Source organism: Mya arenaria, chromosome 6 (assembly GCF_026914265.1).
Source record: "Mya arenaria isolate MELC-2E11 chromosome 6, ASM2691426v1".
Classification (NCBI taxonomy): Eukaryota; Metazoa; Mollusca; class Bivalvia; order Myida; family Myidae; genus Mya; species Mya arenaria.
Window position 1 is genome coordinate 51122470 of NC_069127.1, and position 7863 is coordinate 51130332.

Consider the following 7863-nt stretch of genomic DNA (forward strand, 5'->3'; position numbering starts at 1 on the left):
TCAAAAAGTGTCTTTCTTGTGAAGAAGACAAGGGCATCCCGCATTTGCTGAGTAATAGTTAGATAATAGTTGAATAAATTCCCATCAATAAAATGTTGCATTCTACGTAATTAAATGATAATTATGTGTGTGATGGTTAAAAAAATCCGGTACAATGATATACTATATATAACTATTATCTTGAATACTGTAATACACATATATTTGATTGCTCCTTCACTTTTCTACTTTCGGAAATTATGTTTGCTGATTGCTTTGAGCAAAACATGTTTTGCTTCTTTTGTGTTAAGCCACAATCCCCTTTTGTTAAATATGGATTGTTTCTGAAAGCACCGTCTTAATTACTTTTTATGGGAACTTATCGCGTGATTGTTTTTATTAGAATATATGAATTTATTGATTTATGCCTTTAGGAATAAAACAATGATCTAGTATTGTCAAATAATGTATTTGTTAAGGTCATCAACGCACAACATTTATATTCGTTTTTAATACTGTACACATGATCCTAATTTAAATTTTGTATTATCAAAAAGTAGGTCAATAGGTCACAGTAAAGGTCAACCTACAACAGCATTGTTATTTGTTTACAAAACTAGGTCTAAATTACATTGATGTAGCTTCAACAATAAGAAAGAAGGTCAAAAGTTCACAGTCAATTTCATCCAAGCACAGCATTGATATTTGTTTGCAAATATGTAGGCATTGTCTAAATTGTATTGTTGTAGCTTCAAAAATAAGAAAGTATGTCAAATGACACCGGCAAGGTCATCTAAGCACTACATTTATATTCGATTCCAGAATTGAAAACATGGTCTAAATTGTATTGCTGTAGCTTCAAAAAAGGTAGGTCAAAATGTCGCAGTGTAGTTCATCAGAGGACAACATTGATTTATTTTCAAAACTTTATATATGGACCAAATTTCATTGTTGTAGTTTCAAAGATGGAATAATATGTCAAAAGGTCACAATTAAGGTCATCCAAACACAATAATTGTTTTAAAAACTGTACACATGGTCTAAATTGCATTGCTGAAATATCAAAAGTAGGAAAGATTGTCAAAAGGTCACAGTCAAAATCATTCAAGGTCAACATTGTTATTTGTTTTCAAATATGTACACGTGGTACAAATTTAGTTGATGCAGCTTTAGAAATAAAAAGTTGGCCAAAAGGGGTTGGGCCAGCTTTGACCACATTTGCATTATTTAAACAAAACCAGAAGAGGGCCATAATATAGGGCTACATAACAAATATCAAAGGTCTAGGCCATGTGGTTTTGAGAAAAAAAGAAATTAAGTCATTAAGAAACATGTGAACTCCAGGGCGTGGCCAATTTGGTTCCCAGGGATATCATTTGAACAAACCTGGTCGAGGACTTTTGTTTGATGCTACATAAATAAAAATACCACGGATAAAGGCCCAGTAGTTTCGGACATGACGATTTTTAAGCTATTCCATTTATAAGTCTGTAGGAAACTAGTAGGCCAGTTTTGATCCAAGGGGCACGATTAGCGCAAACTTGTTAGAGGACCACAAGAAAATGTAACAATACCGATAACTAGGCTCTATGCCTCATGTTTTTTGTCTAGAAGGTTTTTAAAAGTTTGCCTTCCGGTTGCTATGACAACCAGAGTTTGCATGTAATATTTGAAAGGGCATCATAAAGGAACATCTAAATGAAGTTTCAACTAAATTGGTCAGGTTGTTGAGGAAGAGATGTCGTTTAGAGCAATTTTTGACGTACGACGGACGGTGTGCGATGGGAAAGCTTATCCTGAGCACAATTTGCAGGTGAGCTAAAAAGGAGACGAATTCCAATTTTTGCTACAGGTTCCGAATTTAGTGAATCTTCATCAGGGTAACATTTATTCAGATTTTTTTAGATTTGTAGATTTGAATATTTCATATTCAATTTGTAGACAATGTACAGTGGTTGCGGAATTTTAAAAGATGTTTACTTGATTAAAATGATAGATCATTTTTAGCACTTTCTCGCCAAAGGATGAAATTTTGCTGGAGCATAGAGATGTTGTATTGTCTTATTATTCTATGGATACATACCATTGAAACATACACTAATCTGTTGTTGGACTTTACCTCTTAACTAGTAATCGTGTAAAATCTATATCAGAATTTTTGATGTGTCCCTTTGACAAAAAACTTCTTAGTGGAATCAAATTTTGCTCTTTTTAACCATGATCGGGGATGACTATTTGCAAACGAAGACGACAAAAAGATCACTAATTATTCGCAATATAAATACTCTGTATGCATACTTACCTCCTGTAATGAACGCGAACCCTTATTTGTTGTGTTGTAGAGGGCCACGTCCAGTGAAACATTTAAATACCAGTTTGAAACGGTATGGAATCAATTTAAATAGTCATATTTAAGGGACTCGCTCATGATTTGTACCGAAAATGAGTTTTCCTGATTATGCATCTGAAAACACCTACATAAACATTATGTTACTCTATGATATTGAAATTGCAGAAACAAATAAAATTGAAGTATAACAAAATATTTTGGTTTCAGTGGGATGCGAACCGACTTCGGTAAAGTCAAGATGCAAAAATACCCCTTAACCACTCGGCCGCAAGGAGTCAACAGTGATTGATAGTTTGACCTTATAACAATACATGGATAACATCACGTGACAATGTCAATTACCCAATCACTCAACAACGATGTCGATAGTTACAATTTTGAAAAGTGTGGTCTTCAACGATGAATTTTGGCAAATATCAACATTTGCTGAAAGGTTCAAGCTGTCAGTTTCTTAGTTTTAACACTCATAATGATTTTGCCACTCTTTTTGCGTAATAAAAAGTGCATTTTACAAACCATGAGTCCCTCTTAACAAACAAGAGTGTTTTATTTTGAATCATAGTGCAATGTTAAATTTTACCACAACATGAGGTCTATAGCAAATAATATCAACGCTTTCGATAGTACTTTATACAAAAAATTATAAAACTTGATCGACTTGAAATCCCAGTCAAAGAAATGTCCACATCGTTTATTGATTATTAATTACAAATATAAATCGTATATGATGATACTTAAATTGTGTACACATGTCAATAATATGCCAGGACAATCCCACCAGAGTAAAACCTTATTCTATACAGAAAAAGTCAGGCGTTAAAGTTTGTTCGATATATTGTATCCCTTAAAAATATTTATCCCACTTTTACATGTTTAATAATAGGACTTTTTCACAATCTAAAAAAAACAAGTTTGACAGTTATATGGTTTACGTTCAAGTCTGGCAACCGCTTAGGTAGACTGGGCATTGCTTCAGTCAACTCCAAAAATGTAAAGGCATAAATCACAGCACTAATTGTCAGTTTCCAACCATTTTGCCACACTTGTCCTACCATAGCATTGCAATTATGAAATAAAGTGATACATGTATTACCTTGAAAGAAAAGGAGATCGGGTGTTTCCTTCGGTACATTGGTCAATTTAGTAGGTAGTGCAAAGCACGAAAATAAAAAATCTAAGATGCTTTTTAGTGGTCCCGAACTTTCTTAACCACAATAAATAATAATGAATTGCTAAATAGGGCTTTTAGCCCAGTAACGCCCCTGAAAATAAAAAGTTCAACATTAACATTTAACTCACGGTTGTCCATGATATTCTTAATCGTCTGCATTACTTATCACTTCTGTTCACAAGTATATTTCGGGGTGTCATGTTTCAGTCATACCACAGTCTATATATATATAAGTCATACGTAATCATCACGCTCGGCATACGTGCAGGATTGTCATTTTTATTAAATCAGTGGAATATAATTGAGTGGAACAGGGAATCTAACTATAATTCAACATGTTGAAAATCATCTTTACCTATATTGTTTATATCGGGTTGATAGCAGGTACCGTTTTCTTGTTATAACCATTATTTAATCACAAATAGACGACACCAAATATTGCATCAGTTTATATTTTTCTTTTTTTTTCCATCAGGTTAAGAGGATTTTTGAATGAATCTTTTTATTATGTTAACTGTATGAACAATATGTGTTAATTAAAAGAAACGTGACAAATTTAAACTGTTTTATCATCACTTTCGATTTCAGATATAATATCATGTAGCTAAATCGAAAGTTGTTTTAAATAAAATTTCATATGGAAATTTTCTAAATAAAGTAAGAATCTTCTATTTAATTCGTTTATAATGTATGAGTTAAGGGAACAAATAGGGACAGCAATTTACTCAATCCCATTAAAATCGTATCGATACATTAGCATGATTCCATTACGCTCGGTACAATCTGAGCCCATGACGTCACCTCAAGTTGACCTTAATAACATACAAATTCCTTAGCATGTACACAGAACAACTACCAATGATATATTTTCGTAGCTAATCATTTTTGGTTATAACTTTCAATGTCATCATTGTTGACCGTTGCTGATAGTGCTGATTCGGGGCTGCAGAACATTCACATAATTTCTTTATGTAAGCTTTTTGATAAATCAATGAAGCGTTAATCAATAACAAGGTCAAGGGTGACAACTCAAGCTATGACTCGGAAAATAACAATAACATGAATTAAACATATTTTGAATAATTCCATTAAAGAAAATCATTCCATGTAAATGGATACATATCATTGGAAATAAGTCACGTTTCAATACTTACAAGTGTTTAAAGAAACTCATCGATAATGTAAAATGTAAACTCTTAAGTGTAGAATGTGAAAACTCTTCATGTAAATTATATTTATGCACAGAACATGTCAGCCAGGTAACCTGTAGATCAGTCATGGAATACTTGTAGGTTGTCAAAACAAAGGTGCATTTATCTAATGTTAAAGCATAGGCAGTCCAGTGTGTTACATCTATTTAAACTGAATTAACCAACATGCGACTGTACTGTTATGGCACTAACCAATCAGAGTGAAAAGAGTTTATTATAAATACTATTAATTACGATGATGATGTTATTTTCGAAGAAGCTCCAAAGGAAGATCTTACCCTGGAGGCAGGAACACTCTGAATCATACTCAAACCGGAAGTCTTACTTCTGTGTCATTTTCACTGATCATTGAAGAGTTAGGGCATATCAATATGGGCCTGTCTTTTAAGGATGATGATTTTGTTCCAATTTGTATTGTAAACAGTGCACACGACTGTATGCCGTATTAAATGTTGATACATATACCCACATTCCCACAGACATGTTCAGGATTTACTCTTTGACATTGTTTATCTATGCAAACATTAAAGTAATATTCCAGGTAAAAGTTTTCTATTAAAATGTTTGGCTCATTTTTTACAGAACATTTGACACAGCAACCTAGTAATATGATTCTTTGCCGGTTATAAAGTGCCGATTGGGTCGAAGAGCTGTATAAACTTGACAAAATGTTCTCTTGACCTGTAATATATGTGTTATAAAATAAACTTGTACTAAAATAGTGGAGCTATTATCTTTCAAAATGAAATATGCACGTTGAACATGACTGCATGAAATGACCTGTAAAGGAAACATATCCTTCCTCAGCCAAAACAGAAAGAAGAGTGAAGTGACTTATTTCTTTCTTTAAAATCATCTCTAACTCTAACTTCATCTAGTACTTTTTTTCCTTTATGTAGTTCATGTATTGAATATCCCTGATCGGTATCAATGATCAAATCTGTCAGAGCTGATCTTCTGTTGAAATTCAAAAACTTTATTTTTACACCTTCTTAGTTTTCCCCGACATATTGAATCTTTTTAGCCTAAATTTGAGCCCTGATATTGACTAGAAAGGAATTAAGATGCTTTATAAAATAGACAAAATAATAAAAAAATGATGCGACAATTTTCTTAACATCACAAATTATTCAAATTAAAAACTCAATCAGTGGAGGTTGCAAGTTATGACTACCTGGGACAGGCTCCAAAATAAATGTTACTCCTTTTAGAGTAATGTTTTTTTTCCAGTTTACTTACTTAAATTGTATGAGTGATGAAATCTATTCTACAACGGTTAACATACCAATGGACTCTGCTTGTATCATGGTGTCAGTTTAGGAAGAGAGCTCACCGAAATTCAAAATGACATGGATATTTATTAATTCAGTTAATTTATATATTCATTTTCACAAACAAATCCAATAAAACAATCCGTTTCAAAGTAACTCAAATTACTGTTTGTTTGTGAGTTATTCACGGAATTCATACACAAATATGTTTATACGTTAAGCCGACTCTAAGTACGTTCGAAAATAAATCAATTGTGTTTATATTCACTAAATTTTATTGATACATTAATAATTGATTGATGCAATGATTCTTTACACAGTTGTTATGCAGAAGAAAATAAACATGTACATAAACCTTGTCTACATCTTGATTTTACCTAGTTAAACGTATGCTTGCGTTGAGTTAATGTCAATTATGTTAAGAAAGGTATATAGTCTGAACTATTTTCCCCCAAATGATACCATAATGCCAAAATATCCCATTCACTTCTACGTACCCCTCTTTGACATGATTCTGAAATGAGCCCGTACTGGATGTCCTCCAATGTCCATAGCGTATCGTGAATCGATTTCTGGGCATCTGATTTTAATGACACTGAACCTAACTTTGATCATGTTCCATAGATCCGTAGTAAAATAATTTCACTTTTCGTCCCGTTGAGCCCACTTCACCATTCTATAGATTTCAGAATTGTTTATGGAAATATGATAAAATTGTAGTGTTATGGCTTATATGCAATTCTCTGTTAAAGCCCGACACGTGGAAAAAGGTGCCAACGCAACCTATCCGAATGAAGAAGTACCGAAACCAACTGAACCAGACGGATCCCAATCTACTTTCCATGAAGGAAGGATAGCCATTACAGTTGGGTGTGTTGTGGTAATTTCCGTTGTGATCGGCTTCATGTTCCTGTGGGTGTTTGGTGACTATATCTATCGAAAACTGAAGACTTGGTTTCAACCACCTGTGTATGTGTAAAAGTAAGTATATTCGGAATGTTCTGATTTTGTTCAACTGACATGTTTTAAGTAAGTTCGATTATTCTGATCATGCAGCTGTACTAAGCACAACGCACACGAAAAGAAAGAATGTATACGAATTAAAACAAATCAGAAATAAACTGTCATAGAACACAGAACGAACTAGATTTATATTCCTATATTCACATAACTAAACATCTGCACAAAGCAAAAGGTTTAATTGATGCAGAACGATTTCAAACAGAATGAAAACAAGCCTCACAATCCAATCTTGTTTGAATACTATAAGAAAATTATGAAAATTGATTGACAATTCATAACTGATTTTTATCTTTAAAGTCTGTGCAATATGATTTGTTAAAGAAACAGTTTTTCTTCAATGTTAACTTAGTACTAAATACTTAATAAATGAACATGATTTACAGATATTGATATGCTTTTATATTTCAGGTTTTTAAACTGATGCATACGACAAAAACGACAATTGGAATGGATATGGAAAAGGATTCTCTTACACTGAAACCCATGCTTGGACAAGATACCCTATGGAATGTTGTGCTATTTATCATTATAACAAGTCATTCAAATAGATTGTGTACATATTGTGTGTTTCAAAAACTATAAAACCAAAGTTTTAGTCATATTTCGTTCGTTTTCTATTGAAATATTATTCAAATACTTTTACAAATATATATATATATATATATATATATATATATATATATATATATATATATATATATATATATATATATATATATATATATATATATATATAATAAATCCAACATATCTTAGTTTTGACTCATTTCAAATAACATTTTGCATTTTTATTAAGAAATAATTCCCTTTCCTTTCCTTGATTTTTGACTTTGCATCAAAAAACAACAATTAACTTAA

The 7863-nt window shown here is 32.2% G+C and overlaps 1 long non-coding RNA gene across 1 annotated transcript; it reads left to right on the top strand.

The window, feature by feature from the left end:
• The first annotated feature begins 3745 nt into the window (after nt 1-3745).
• On the top strand, nt 3746-7655 carry LOC128239003 (uncharacterized). Its single transcript, XR_008261804.1, has 3 exons — nt 3746-3884; nt 6735-6963; nt 7414-7655. It is a non-coding gene; the product is annotated as an uncharacterized LOC128239003 (long non-coding RNA).
• Nucleotides 7656-7863: the final 208 nt, after the last annotated feature.